The 15,918-nt window shown below is 44.5% G+C and overlaps 1 long non-coding RNA gene across 1 annotated transcript in view; it reads left to right on the forward strand.

Annotated features, from left to right (window-relative positions):
- Window positions 1-15,918, forward strand: part of LOC138528744 (uncharacterized) — a 106,769-nt gene that overhangs the window by 14,174 nt on the left and 76,677 nt on the right. The gene's annotated exons all lie outside the window — the stretch shown is intronic.

Raw genomic sequence — 15,918 nt, forward strand, 5'->3', positions numbered from 1 at the left:
AATGCTCACTTCCTTTTGCGTCTCAGGAGGTCTGGGTGACACACGTTGTGAGACGTGAGACCCGGTCGGCTGACTGAGAATATTTGCTTTGCAATAAACCCTAGATTTTGGGAATTGAACTTCGTGTCTGTCGTATCAGTTTGTGTATGGTGATTGTACCTTGTTTCCATGCGCAAGGGTCTTCAGGGCCTAGCAAAAAAATGGCGCCCGAATAGGGACCCTCCCCCATTTGCTCCATCGTGTATTTTGAATTTGAAGAAGGCAAAAATGAATCGAGGACGAGGCCGTCGAGCCGGGATCGGAAGGTGTTTGGGGCGCTCCTGTGAAAGTGATGAGAGACTCCTTTGCAGATCTGTACACAGCCTGTCCCTGATCGACGCGCAGTGGCCAGAGAGCAAGAAGGCGAGGGTCCCGAAATGAGGCAGATAGAGCCAGATACGCAGTCACAATGATCCTTGGTTGCGTCTGTATACGGGCGAAATGCATCTTTAGAGATGAGCTGATTGATTAGGTGAGTCCTGCCCCGATTCTTAAACAGCCCTGATATTGGTTGACAGTTGCTCTTGCAAGATCAAACGCCCAGGGTAAGGTACAAATAAGATCAGGCATGCCCGGGAAATTGTCTTTGTGTCTAGTGGGATTTTTTCACTGCGGTAGACAATCTTTGGAAACTGGCCAGGCTGCACCACCCGTAGGTTCGCCATCGTTTGAGATGTATGTGAAATATGGAATAGGAGCAATAATGTTTAATGAACTTTGGCATAGGCAGACAAGACATGTAGAAGATTTGCAATGGCTGAAAGACGGTACTTTTGAGATGTCCCGAATAGAGCATTTGGAATCAGTTCTGCTGCGCAAGAAAGAATGACCCACGACATTTGACATCATTAGAGACTGGAGGAAGGAAGCTAACCTCTGTTTAAAAAGTAGAGAGAAACATGCGCGAAGGCACACATCAAGCATAGAGAAAGCAAGGGAACTAGAAGAGCTAAAATGGGATGAGGATATTAGAAGAGGGGATATGAGCATCCAATTAGGCATACAAAAAATATATCGACAACAAGAATTGCATGCATCAGAGGAACTAACAAATAAGATTTTGAATGAGAAAAGACAATAACGCCCTCAAAGCAAGATTGACATATCTGCACCAGTACCCATTGGTCCATCTCAGTTGACACTCCCCATTCCTGTTGTTCCAACCACACCATCTCCCCCTGAGCACATGGTCCCATTTCCCCCTCCACCGACAGAGTATGAATTAGAAGCTATCAGAGAAGGCAGCTCTGCAGAGGCGGAGCCTGCACAGAGAGGAAGCACCAGAGTAACCCGCAGAACGCTTAGCAGGAAGAGGAGAGAAGAACTTAAAGAATGGGCAGAAACGTATATTGAAGGAAATGATGAGGGATCTATAAGAAGCTCGGAGAAAACCAGCTACTGTTAGAATGCATGGGAGAGTATCTGATGGATAGATGGAGGCAAGTACGTGGTATGGTGGCGCCGCAGAAGTTGCGGGATCTGAATGATTTTTCACGTATGAGGGAAAGTGAGGTAGAAATAAAAGAGCACATAGACAGGCTATTTGAGTTATAAGATGAACTTGAGGAATTACATGCAGAAATGTTTACTGTCCCTGGGTTTTGGCACAAAGAGGTGAAAAGAGGGGGACAAGACACCATATGTCGTGCAGCGATTCTTTCCGCCATCAAAACATGTTACTGAAGAAATGAAACCATGTACACAAGAGGTGCTTAGATGGTTTACGATGCTAGCATTTCTATAATAGAGGTGCATGATACGTTTGAACAGTACACAATAGAAATGCAAAGGAAGGTATTGCAAGTGATGGTTGAGTATTTACAAGATAAATGTGTTGAGAAAGATGATTTTTGTCCCTCTGAATTAAAGGAAATATACAAGAGAGCGCTTTCACCTGCATATGGAAAGACTGCCCTATCCCTAGATTTATCTATAGTGCTTAATAAGAGAACAAAAGAAGGAATGGCCAGTTCAATATTTCCCATGAGAGAAGTCACTCCCACTTTTGTGCCAAAAGTAGAAATTCCTGGTGTTGATGGGGCCCCAGCACAGGTAACAGAAGCGCATTATACAGCACAGTATGTACATGTCCATTTTTCTAGACAAGAGGTGAATAGACAAGAGGTGAATAACATAAAACAAACAATCCCTGATTTAAGGAAGAATCCAGCAGGGTTCTATAAAGAGATTGAGTCCTATTTGAAATCGTCCATTTTCACAATGAGTGATATTGACCTATTATTGAAATTTTGGGTGGTACATGGGAACGCTTGATAAAAGAGGATACAGACAGAAAAGCTGGCGAAAAGCCATTGCCAACCTTGGCAGCATTACCAGCACGAATAGTACAAAAATTAAAGGTTTTGGTGCCTGAAAGAAGAATTATCTGGGACAAATTAACTGCATGCGTGCAAGGTAAAGATAAATTGGCCACAGACTATTTTAATAGATTCGAAGAAGTCTTTGCAAATTTTAGTGGCCAACATTTAAACACTGAACCCAGGAAGAGACTATTTGTTGACAAATATGTGAGAGAGTTACTACCAAAAATTCAAAATTTAATAATGACGTCTGAAAGTGCGTGGCAAGCGAAATTGCAAAGTGAAGTATTACATATGGCACAGTACTATGAGAATAGAGTAAATACAGAGACAGAGAAAGAGGTGAGGGATAGAGAGAATCTGAAAACAAGAGTGTTATTGCAACTGGTAGTGAATAATAATAGGGGAGGAGGAAATGCACAAATGAGGAGGAATTGCTCGAACATGCACGGAGGTCCAATTGGACTGAATCAATGTGCATATTGTAAGGAAGAAGACCATTGGCGAGCACAGTGCCCACATTTACAGAATAGGAATGGGAATGCCCTGAGAAGACAGAATAGAGGTCGCCCGGGAACACAAGGACAGAATAGAAACACTAGAATGCCACAAAATCAAAATAACCAAGGAAATAACCCGAATCAGAACCATAATCAACATCAGCAGAATGGTGCAGGAGAAGGGAATGTTTTTGACACTCAATCGAATACATACTATTCTGGTGACTTCACATCGGATGATGTATTGTTCAACTAGGACAGCCCAAGGCAGGGGTTAGAACAAGTGTCTATTCTCATTGATCAGAAAGGACCCTTCATGGGAATAAGGAGCACACTTTTCTAGTGGACACAGGTGCACAGAGGGGCTCAACAGACCATCATTTGGTTTCAGAGACCACTGTCAGGGCAAAATAACGTTTCAGTAGGGTTTGCAGGCACACCAGTAATTAGTCCAGTGTCACAATCAGTACCCATAACATTAGGTCCATTCACTGAGTCTTGCCCGTTTCTTTTGACACAAAATTGCCGGGAGAATTTATTGGGTTTAAATTTGTTGAAAAAATTAAGTGTGGTTATTCATTGTTCTCCTGATGGAGTGTTTTTGACAATTTCACCACAAAAGATGCCAGTATCACAATTTTTGTCTAAACGATTACCAACTGAATTAAGCAACGTTCCGATTTGTATATGGGTGGTGAATGACAATGACGTTGGTTGTTTGAGAATTGTTTTGAAAGAAGGAGTCACATTGCCACGTATCCCACAGTATAAAATGTCGGTGGAAGGTGAGAGAGCATTAACATGCATTGTTTCTGATTTGGTTAAACGAAATGTGATTGAAGAAATTACTGGTAGCACTTGCAATAGTCCGATTATCCCAGTTTATAAGAAAGGAGGAAATGAAATGCCATATTGTTTCATAATTCATTTGCATGCATTGAATACAGTAGTTGATCCCCAATTTCCATTGGTCCCAGATGTCACTACCATTTTGACAACGATTCCAGCCTTTGCTTCACATTTTAGTGTCGTATATTTTAAGAATGCATTTTTTAGCATCCCAGTACATCCAGATAGCAGATATTTATTTGTTTTTACATTAGGAGGACGTTCTTTCACATTCACACAAATTCCACAAGGTTACACTGAGAGCCTGAGTATTTATAGCCGAGCACTAAAAGAACAACTAGACATGCTAGAATTACACACGGGCTGTGTATTTTTGCAGTACATCAATGACTTATTGATTGCTGCTGACACAGAAGACATTTGCAAAGCAAGTACTGTGCAATTATTGACACATTTGGCAGCACATGGACATAAAGCATCTTTAAAAACAATTCCAGTATTGTCGAAAGGAAGTAGATTATTTGAGCTACCTCCTTTCGAAAGAGGGAAGGAGGCTGACACCAGAAAGGATAGAGAGTATCTCTGGTATGCCTATTCCAAAGACACAGAAGGAAGTCAGAGTCATAATAGGCATGGCTTCATATTGCCGGCAGTGGATTGTCAATTTCGCTATGATTGTGAAACCGATGGTGGCATTGACGAGAAAGGATGTTACTTTACCTTTACCGTGGAATGAGGAATGTCAGAATGCATTTGATCTGCTCACAGTTGCGTTGTGTTCAGCTCCATTTTAGGGCACACTAAATTATGAAAAGGATTTTAAGTTATTTGTGCATTTAAAATGATGGCTGTGTGCTGGCTGTTTTGACTCAGGAACAAGGAGGAAGAAATAGACCATGCGGTTATTTTTCTTCCATGCTGGATCCTGTTGCATGCACTTTGCCACGCTGTTTGCGAACTGCGGCTTCTGCATCAGTCAAACAAACCGAGGGGATGGTTTTGGGTCACGCCTTAACTTTGATGGTTCCCCACACAGTAGACATTCTTTTAAATCGAACGCAGATGCAACATCTCACATCAGCTAGACTGACTAGAAACAAAATTGTCCTCTTTGCTCCACATATTCCAATACAGAGATGTTGCGCTTTGAATCCTGCAGAGTTAATGCCCCTTTCCAATGAAGAAACGGGTGAGAATGAATCACCACCACATGATTGTATAATGGTTACTGAACAAGAAACGACAGGGAGAATTGACTTAACGGACACCTCACAGAAAGAGCCAGACGGAGAACTGTTTTGTGACAGTTCCTGTTTTAAATTGTCCGATGACACATCAACTGCTGCATATGCCATCACGACACTGAAGAGTTTTGTAGAGAGCAAAATAATTCCATACAATTCAGCACAAACTGCAGAGATAATAGCTGTGATAAGAGCATGTGAAATTTCTGAAAATTTGAATGTAAACATATACACTGACAGTCAGTATGCATTTGGGGTGGTGATTTTGGGCGACTCTGGGCTCAGAGGGGTTTCCTAACATCACATGGAACTAAGATCGAACATGGCCCTTTGATAGCACGATTGTTGTCTGCACTCATGTGTCCAAAGCGACTAGCAATAATAAAATGCGAGGTGCATAAGAAAGTAACGTGTAACGTTGGAAAAGGAAACGCCTTTGCAGACAAAATTGCAAAACAAACTGCCACTGATCCACGTACAAAGATGTTCCTAGCACAAACAAAAGAAGTACCCTGCATGATATAAAATGGGATTGCCACAGTCAACGAGATACAAACAGAAGCAACTGCAGATGAAATAAACGTGTGGGCCAAGGGCTCCGCAGAGTTAGACGTAGAAGGTTGCTGGGTGGACAAACAAAGTAGAAAGTGGATACTGCCCAACTCCTATGTAACCGCAATGGTCATCATGGCCCACAGCCCCACACACATATGTGCTAAAAAAATGATTCAGCATTTGACCACAGTATGGCAGAACCCACACATTAGAAAAACAGCTGAAAGGCTAGTCCAGAATTGTATGACTTGTTTGCAGCATAATATTGGAAAAGAAACAACTACTCCCACAGGTAGTTTTGGCCCCCGATCTATGCCCTTTGAAGTTATCCATTTTGATTTCATAGAAATGGAAAGATGTCAGAACCTAAGATGCATCTTGGTGGTAGTCTGTGCATTCAGTGAATGGGTCAAAACATACCCGCTTAAGGACTGCACAGCCATAAGCACAGCAACAGTGATGCTAAAAGAATATTTCTCTAGATTCGGCCTGCACCAGTCATAAGGTCAGACAACGGCCTGCATTTTGTTGCCTTTGTGTTATTACAGATTTGTGCAGGCCTTCAGATTGATAAGCGATTCCATTCCGCCAGGCACCCGATGAGTGCCGGTCTTGTTGAACGTCAAAACGGCATCTTAAAAAATAAAATAAGTAAGATCTGTTCAGGGAGTCAATTGAAATGGCCGGATGCGCTACCCTTAGCTTTGTTGTGCATGCGCACGTCTGTGCAAGCAAGGACTGGACTCTCCCCATATGAAATTGTGATGGGGAGACATGCGAATGTCTGGTGCGCACCAGCATAGGCACCTGAGTGAAGTTGAATACACTTTGCTCAGCACTTATTGTAACTTGTTAACGCAGAAACTCTGTTTGATTCATCAGCAGGTGCAGGAGGCTCTTCCTGTCAGATGCACAGGCCGGGGCATTGTCTGCAGCTGGGAGACTGGGTCCTCGTCAAGAACTTTGAGCAGAAGTCTTCGCTCGCACCCAGGTGGAGGGGCCCATATCAAGTTCTCCTGGCAACAGAGACTGCAGTCCGTGTGGATGGTCATAAGGCGTGGATCCATGCCACCCACACAAAAAGAATATCATTTTCGTTGAGAGAACTGCCTGATCCAGACGACAAGAAAGAAACAACTGCCCTTGATTCGAAAGACACCGTCTCCAGTTCTCTGCCACAAATACTGCCTGAGCCAGAGAGGAAGCCTGAAAAGATTGCTAAAGAGGAGAAAGGGCTGAATGTGCCCCAACTTTTCCTAGCTGAACCTGCATCATCACAGAGTGACATAAAGCCTGCTTCATCACTTTTGCATCACAGGCTGACATTGAGCCTGCATCTGGAAGTGCATCTGCACTGTTCATTGATCACAAAGTACCTGGAGCAATAAGGTACAACCTACGTTCTCAAAATCGGAAGTGATCTGATCTACATGTTTGTTTTTGCCTCTTTTCCCATCATGGATGAATTGCGAATCGGAGGCCTAGGGAAGTGGAGCGTGGGGGCTGTACCAATTAGCATCAATTTGAGAGCTCTGGAACGTGGCTTCCCGGTGCTATCTTTGAAAAAAGTGAATGACGTATGGTGATCACCCCATGGGGACGAGTGGGGCGCATATGATACAAACACAATTGTTGCCTGCTCTGGAGTTTTTGGAGCACTGTACAGAGGCACAATAATCTTGCCATATGTTTAGCAATTCAGGCTGCCGAGAACTGGCCTAGATGCTTTGCTGACCTCTTCAAACACTTTTACTGTTTTTATGGGCGCTGCTGGAAGAATTATTCACGACGAACATTGTTGGAGAAAAAGAATTGCACACAATGCCCATACTTGCTTGTGCTCCCTGCTGCACCAATGCTGATGATGTGATAGATATAGAGACTATAAAAAATATAGAAGAAGTAGCTGTAAGAAATTGATGCCTATGATTACAACAATTCTGTGTATTTGTGTACATTGATCCCAGTATTATGGTATTTGGAGAGTGTGCATCCATTGAGTTCTCTTTTGTCTGTCACCAAAGCACATGTCACAGACAGTCCAGTCCATGTACTCTCTTATACTCTGCCTCCAACAGAAGAAAGACACTGGGAAGGTTATGGTAATAAAACGTTGCTTTTGATTATGAATATGACTCACTCCATCCTGAACAGAACAAACTGCTGGGTCTGCCCCATTTACCCCAGCATGGCGGGAAAGGAATGGGTTGGTATGTACAGCCATTACCCCTTAATACAGCATGCTATGCATCACTAAGTGCACTATTCTATGGAAAATGGAATAAGAGTGACACAGGTCAATTAGACAAAACAAACATAGATGAATTTGAGAAAGTGGTAATGGAACCTGTAGGTTGTTCCATTTTTAACAGAGCAAGAGTGATGAAACCTGTGGTGGTAAGGCCAGTAGACATACTGTATGTGCCTTGTAAGTCATCTGTAATCACATTTCACATGAACCCAATGGGGAACAAGGATGTGGTGCCCCCCTCGTATAGAATAAATCACAATCCACGCACTGTCCCATTTTGTCTATGAAAAGAAGGTTCTTATGCAGTAGGGACATTCAAAAGATGCATGAATATTGCAGTACTTGAAAGAGAAGAAGAACCAATATATGTAGGAGATCCAGTTTATTTCGTATGTGGAGAAAAAGCTTATCCCTAGTTGCCTAGAAACTGGGGTGGGACCTGTTATTTAGGGATCCTTTTTCCTGGGGTATTCCTTTCCCGAACATCAGATATATCAAGATTGTCTAGATCAAGGTCCCGGCGGGATGATGAAGCAGGATTAATTGCGGAAGATATAGCAAACTCATTTATACCATTTTGGGGCCAAGCAATAAACTAATGGAATATACGCAGATTGTCCAGAATTCTAGAAAAAACGATAAATGGAACGACCGATATATTGTATAATATGACCCTAGAAGAAAAGGCAGTTAGATTAATGACACTTCAAAATAGAATGGCTCTTGATATAATTTTGGACGACTGTGGAGGTGTTTGCAAAATTGTGGGGTCAGCGTGCTGCGTATTTGTAAGTGACTCCTCCCCTACGATTTTTGATGCAATAAAGAAATTAAACATTCTGAGCTCTGACCTTCGCACCCCGACAGGTGGTTGGGAACTGAATATAAGTTCCTGGTTTTGTAACGCTCACCTGATTCCCGTAGAGGCGCCGGTCTTGACTGGGCGTATACCGTATCTTCAAAGGTGATGTGTAACACACGGCTGGCTCTTTGGGCTGGACCTCTGTGCACTGTATGCCTGGCTCGGAGGGTAAGATGTCTGCAGATAGAAAATATGGGATTAATGAACTGGGTTGTTGAATGTCTCTCTCTTCTTCCCTTTCACTTCTCCTGTAGAACCCCAAAGGTTAACGCTCTCACCTTAGGTAAGTGAACGCCGTGCTCTCCATCTGCCTCGAGGCAGGGTGCTGTAACCAGTTTCTTCACTGGATAAGGGGAGCAGGCCTCTTGACTTCAGAGGACTGCTGTCCGTCGTTTACTGCATGAACGGTAAGTTTCGAGTGATTCTAATGTCTTTAAAGTCTTTAGTAATGATGTCTCTTGTTTTGCAGGGTTCCGGCAATGGCGGATGACGGGCTGAAGTGAGTTGAAGATGGAGCCCGTGTGATGAATAGAAGCGCCTGGAAGCACGTAAGTAAGCGCTTGTTGCCTGCTTCACGAAGCGCTCTAACTGTCTTTTATTTTGCAGGTACAAGTTCGGAGCGGCTGCCAGGTGCCGGAATACCCACTGGGTTAGATGTGGAATGGAGTAATGGCACGTGAGTATTAAAGTTCCCCAATGTCTTTAAACGCACCTTGTTTTGTCTTTCAGATGCGGGATGCAGCGCCGAAGGCCTCCGGAGCGTGCGAAGAGTTGGTAAGCTTTTGTCTTTCAGATGCCGGAATGCAGTGTGAAGACCTCCGGAGCGCACGAAGAGTAGGTAAGCCTTTGTCTTTCAGATGCCGAAATGCAGCACGAGGCGTTGGTGACAGCCGATGGACCGGGTAAGTGAAAAGCTGTCACTGAAGATCGTAATGCTAACCTGTTCTTTCTTGTCTTTATAGGTGTTGCTGAAGACTGGGTTCAGGATGGTAAGCCCTTTTTTCTTCAGGCCCAGGATCAGATGCAGAAGACACGATGAGCGTCCTGCTGCTGAGGATGCAGAATAACGCAAAGCAAGATTCATCCATCGGGTGTGGTTTAAATAGCCTCCAGTAGTGCTTAGGTGTCTCCTTCCACAGCCACGCCTAGGCAAGAAAAGAGTTCCTGTTTTCCAGAAGAGTTCCAGTGTTCTGAATCTAGGGAGTGGCTCCTGCCCCACCCAACAGGAAAAGTAGTTCCCAACAGAAGAGGATCAGAGGCTCAACTGGCAGGCAAGTAAGCAGCATGGTCTGCTGCAGGTAAATCCACCCAAGCATTATGAGCCCGGCGCTTCCAGCGCTGGGACTGGGCATATTTATGAGCCTGGTGCCACCGGTGCCAGGACTGGGTCCAAAAGGTCCCAATTGGGACTGGTTGGCACTCGGAACCTGGGTTATGGATCTGCTTCCAAGGGAGTTGGGAAAACCCTGACCTTTTGGAAGCAGAGATCATGACAGGTTTTGGGAGTTACTGGGCTCATGGGGATGCAAACTAATTGCAATTTTAATAACTATACTCGGAATCTTCATGACATGTTGTTGCATACACTGCCTGCAATTATTTGCTCTGAAATAACTGATGAATGCGTGCACATGGTAGCAGAGAAAAGCACTCCCAAAGTGGATACAAATACGAACCATGAAAAACAAACTATGAAAGAGTTCATGTCAATTAATATTGATGGTGACGATTATAGTAGTATGGATAGTAGTATGGATAGCTCGGAGATAGACGCATGGTCAGAGGAAGATGCGATGTATGATTGATGCTCTTGGCTAACGGCCAAAAGGAGGGTTTGTAAGTCCACAAATTACCCTACCAAAGCATAGATGGTATATTATGTTGGCCGAAAACTAATTGCATCAGATTCCCTACATCGCCAGTGCTGAATTGTCAGCATAACCATAGAGCGTCCATTTTGTCTCTAGATCCGCCATTTGCTTTCCTTGCCTTTCTGTTCGAACGCTTTACAAAATGTATTTCAATTCGTTCTGCTCTAACTGAAAGCAAGGCCACCAGTTACATGTTGAGAGACCGGCCCGGACAGAGATGCCAAGCAGTACAGAAATACATTGTTTTCCTCCCTCACAAGTCCTTGAAGGCGAGCAGAGAGGCATTTAATCACCATGCCAGGTGCCAGCCGGTCTCGCTGAAATTGCAGAAACAGGCCGCTAAAGGTATGAATTATACTTTCCTCGCGGCCCCCCTTAGATCAGGCTGACCCCTAGTCCATGATTAGAAACTAGATGATAGCATGCTTTGAAATGTGTCTCTCCTACGAACACAGTCTGCTCGCTAAACAAGTGCTTTACATCCTCCATAACAAAGACACATGTCTGCACCCTTCAAATTGCAACTGTTGGCAGACTAAGTAATATAGATTAAGAGATACTGTGTCATATTTGTCAATCACCGAACCCTAGCTCAAGAAGATAGATTATGGGTGATTTTTGATGTGTCACAATAGATTGTACGATTGTCCTTTTGTATATATGTCACTGTTGAAGAATGCTCGCTCTCTTGTGTCTCACGAGGTCTGGGTGACACACATTGCGAGACATAAGACCCGGTCGGCCGACTGATTATAAGTTACATGGGGGCAACCAGACATGGACTCCCTGCTCACTGCGCTCAGAGAGGCACAGCTTCACCACACTGATGAGGCCCAACAAGGCTGAAACACGTGTATGGGCTTGCTCTTGGTACTCTTGGTCAGAAGGGAATTGTCATAGCATTTCGGTGCTGGACTGCCCATGTGGGCGGTACAAAGACTGATATGCAAATGAATATTTCCCATCTGTGAAAGGTACAGTGAGCAAAAAGCAGATGACTGTGAACTCTCAAAGTGGTTATAAACCACTGAACAGGTTATCACGCTGTGTTCTTTCGAGAGAGGGGCGCTTGCTACCTTTTTTGTATTTTTGTAAGGAACTTGGGGTTGGTCACCCTAAGTTACCTGGGGACAGCAGCTGTGGACTCCCTGCTCACTGTGCTAAGATAAGCACAGCTTCACCTCACTGATGAGGCCCAAAAAGGCTGAAACACGTGTATGGGGTTGCTGTTGGTACTCTTGTTCAGAAGGGAATTGTCATAGCATTTTGGTGCTGGACTGCCCATGTGGGCGGGCCAAAGACTGATATGCAAATTAATATTTCCCATCTTTGAAAGGTACAGTGAGCAAAAAGCAGATGGCTGCAAACTCTCAAAGTGGTTAAAAACCACTGGACAGGTTATCATGCTGTGTTCTTTTGAGAGAGGGGCGCCTGCTACCTTTTTGGATTTTTGGAAGGAACTTGGGGTTGGTCACTCTAAGTTACCTGGGGGCAACCAGATGTGGGCTCCCTGCTCACTGTACTCAGAGAGGCACAGCTTCACCTAACTGATGAGGCCCAACAAGGCTGAAACACATGTATGCGGTTGCTGTTGGTACTCTTGTTCAGAAGGTAATTGTCATAGCATTTCAGTGCTGGACTGCCCATGTGGGCGAGACAAAGACTGATATGCAAATGAATATTTCCCATCTGTTAAAGGTACAGTGAGCAAAAAGCAGATGACTGCGAACTCACAAAGTGGTTAAAAACCACTGACCAGGTTATCATGCCGGGTTCTTTCGAGAGAGGGGCGCCTGCTACCTTTCTTTTTTGTACCTTATTTGAAGTAGTCAAGAACTGTGCCAAGCACACACTTGTCTCTGAGGTGCCGACTTCACAAGAGGAATGTGATAGAATCAATACCATGTTCATTAACAACATTTCCAAGATCAATTTCAAAGATCAAAGGTTTCATTGATGCCTGAAAACCAGATGAAGCCCCACTATCCATATCCCCACAGATACTGCCTTCCTGGACAGAGTTCATCCTCCTCCCTACAAAGGTTCTTTCAGACACACTCACTTCCCTTGAACCTACCACTTACAAGGATGACCTCCACCCGGCCTACCTCATTAAACAACTCACTAGCACAGCACGCCAACTACCCTCTTTAAACTACTCACTTTCCCAGAGATCAATGCATTCCTCAGTATTGTGAACGCCTACCTCAGTGATGTTACATTCACAGGTCCCACACTAACCTGTCTAAAGAAAAAAAGTCTGCTTGACTGAGAGGGAGAACCTAGTCAGCTACAGACCTATTACAAGCTTTGCGTTTATCTGGGAAGTTATTAAGAAAGTAGTTGCAACCCAACTACTGTCCAAAATCAACCAGCTTGGCCTCCTCAGTGATTTCCTGTCTGGCATTCACCCAAATTGCAGTATAGAGACGGTGACCAACCAAGTTTTGGATGATGCACTGTAAATCACTGAAAAGGGAACTCATGCCTCTTAGCCCTCTTAGGACTCTTGACTGTCTTCAACTCATTTGACCACCTCAGACTTCTCCCCTCCTTGCCAACAGGATGTGCTTCTCATGAACCACCCTAAAATGGTTTGCATCCGGGCAGACGTGAGATGGGCTTATTTTCTTTTCACTCCACTCCCAGTCACGTGTGGGTTCCATTCTCTCCCCAATAACCTTCAATCTATTTCTGGAAGCCTTGGAAACTCTCCTAAATGACCCCAACATAGCCATCCATGTTTAAGCTGACAACACTCAGCTGTACCTTAAGGTCGGTGGCACCAAGGGCATTGCTCACCTCTGTGGATGCCTGACTACCATACAAAAATGTATATCAAACACCTACCTCATTGTTCCCCACACCAAACAACAACTCATGCAACAATGGCTGGATGACTTTCTCTTGAAGGATTGATTTCTCAACTGTCAAACTCAGACAAATCCCTGGTCTTCATTCTTGGCAGTAGCCTGTCCTTTCAAAAGCATATAGACAAAAAGGCACACACCACATATCTACAAATCTCCACACTGTGCCAAATCAGACCCTTAATCCCCCTGCATGAATTCCATATGGCAGTCCAAGCCCTTGTGATCTCTCACATCAATGGGAGGAATCCATTATTTATTGCCTTGTAGGGACTACACACTTGGTCCCAAAAAGGCAGCCCGCCATGCCACAGCCCACCTCATTACAAGCACATGCAAATTTGACTGTATTTCTCCAACACTGTGTCTAAGATAGCCCATAAAGTGAATACCTGCAAGTTGTCCTTTTCCTGCCGCACCCAAACCATCTGGAAATCAATACCGGCAGAGGCTTGACATGCCCCAACAATGCTACAGTTCTGCAAAACATTAGAAACATGGCTCTTTCAACAATATCTGCTGGATGAATACAAATCCAACCCTCCCTCCTCCAACAGTACTGCACTACTGTATAAAATGCCAAGCCCAATGCTGGCTCCCTCCTGTTGTTAAGCACTCCACTACTCTCTAACTAGGGTTATGCTATACGCAGTACAAATACAAAACAATGTGTATACTGACTCCCTTGTATCATTTGAAACCTCAGGTCAATCATATTCTGCAGCATTGTGATCTACAGACTGCAGACTATGAACAATGTTGGCCCATTTTGACATGCACCTAGACAAGATGTTGTGTTGTTGGGTGAGGTGCTGGGTGCAAACAGAAGAGGTCACAAGATTCAAGGACTGTGGATGAACACAGAGGTTCCACAATATTCGATTTGGAAGGAACATCAAGAAGTACAGATAGATCTAATTCCATGGCAGATGTCCTTAATGGCCACTGAGTGGTTGTATAAACATATAATAGAGTGGCCTTTCCTTATGTCAACAGACAAGTAGGGAACAAAATATAATGCATGTCATCCCTTGCGAACAGACGGATGGAGCTGGCAGAACAGCACTTTCTGTCTCTGACAGCTGTGCATATTCAGTGGATTAGACATTTCAGAGAGGACAGGCTGAGCAGAAACTTTTCATCTTCCTTCTATTATATATTCTAACAGATCAATGCAAGCGCTCTCCATTCACAGATGACCATGAGTGGCACGATTGAAAAAGACACCGCTGAACATCTAGGTACGCCCTGTCTGGCCATAAAATGAATATCTCAGCATAATCTGATGCACATGCTCTCCGGTTGCCTTGCTGTGCCTAATTTTACATCAGGGTACTCTGCAGATATTTCTTTGGGCTGGGACACTTTCTGCTGGCACAGTAGCCATATTCATCCCCGTAGCCCAGTAGGATTGTGATCCTAAACTGCTCTTTTTCCTTCTAAACATGGCCACCAGATTTTCAGCCTTCCCAGTCACTGAAGTGCCTCATCTTCCACCAGCACAGCAGCTGCCCTGATTGGCTACTGCAGCATTCTAATAGCCAATAGATGAGACGGCAGGCGGAAGAGCTGGCCCACCACCTAAGGCCCCCTGTCTGGATCTTGAGGGGGCACCTCTCACTGACGGTACTCCTCTTGCCAAAGCTCCCAAAGGACTCTCACTGACTTGGCCCACTGCACGTTCTGACAGCTAACAGAATCTTTACTTCCAATTGCTCTGGTAAGAAACATGGATCACATTGGTCTGGTTCACCCATGTTCCTTGGACGCTCTGACTGCTCTAATTGTTTCCTGCTAATTTTCCTACCTGCCTAATGTTCAATCTCTAATCTCTGCACCAACTGAACTATGCATTGTGCTGTGTATGAGAAATCAGAAGGTGTCTCATCCACTAGTCCCCGGGCATCTGTCATCCAGTTGGCCACGACACAGGCATTGCTTTCGGATCCAGTTCCTAGGGTTGGACCAGTACGGGAGGAGTGAGGTGTCTTCGGAGAGTGGGAGTGGAATACTGGATGGTGAGGCGTGGTAACCCCTTCGATGTAACACCTTTATCCCATTCTACCAGATCGGATACTTAGGAACTCTACCCCTCCACCCCCTTTACAATACAAACACTTTCACATGGACAGCCCGCTATAGGAGAAAACAGACTAACACCCGAACTCTGTGCCTGACATGTCCCAACGCATTGGTCAGGTGAGGTCAGGCAATTACTGACAATTGCTCACACCGGACATCCATTAAACTTCCCCACATGGATTAAAGGCAGAGCACAAGAGCACACTCTGAGTGAGGCAAAGTACACGTGGAAACAGCAGTTTCGTGACGGCAGCTGGACGAGAGAAGAAAGACAGAAAAACAGGAGGGGATCACAAGGAGGGAAATTCCCTTCATCTTTCTAACAAGGAACCATTACATTTAAGACCCCTCGAAAGTAGAAAGCGTAAAACCAGGATACCAGGCTGAAGAATCCTGCATTGTGTGTCGGAGATACCTGGGGCCCTCCCATGTCAATGATCAAGGCGGGGAGAAGCAGCAGCCACTGTGGTACCG

This window comes from Ambystoma mexicanum, chromosome 7q (genome assembly GCF_040938575.1).
Source record: "Ambystoma mexicanum isolate Mex_15411 chromosome 7q, UKY_AmexF1_1, whole genome shotgun sequence".
Taxonomy (NCBI): Eukaryota; Metazoa; Chordata; class Amphibia; order Caudata; family Ambystomatidae; genus Ambystoma; species Ambystoma mexicanum.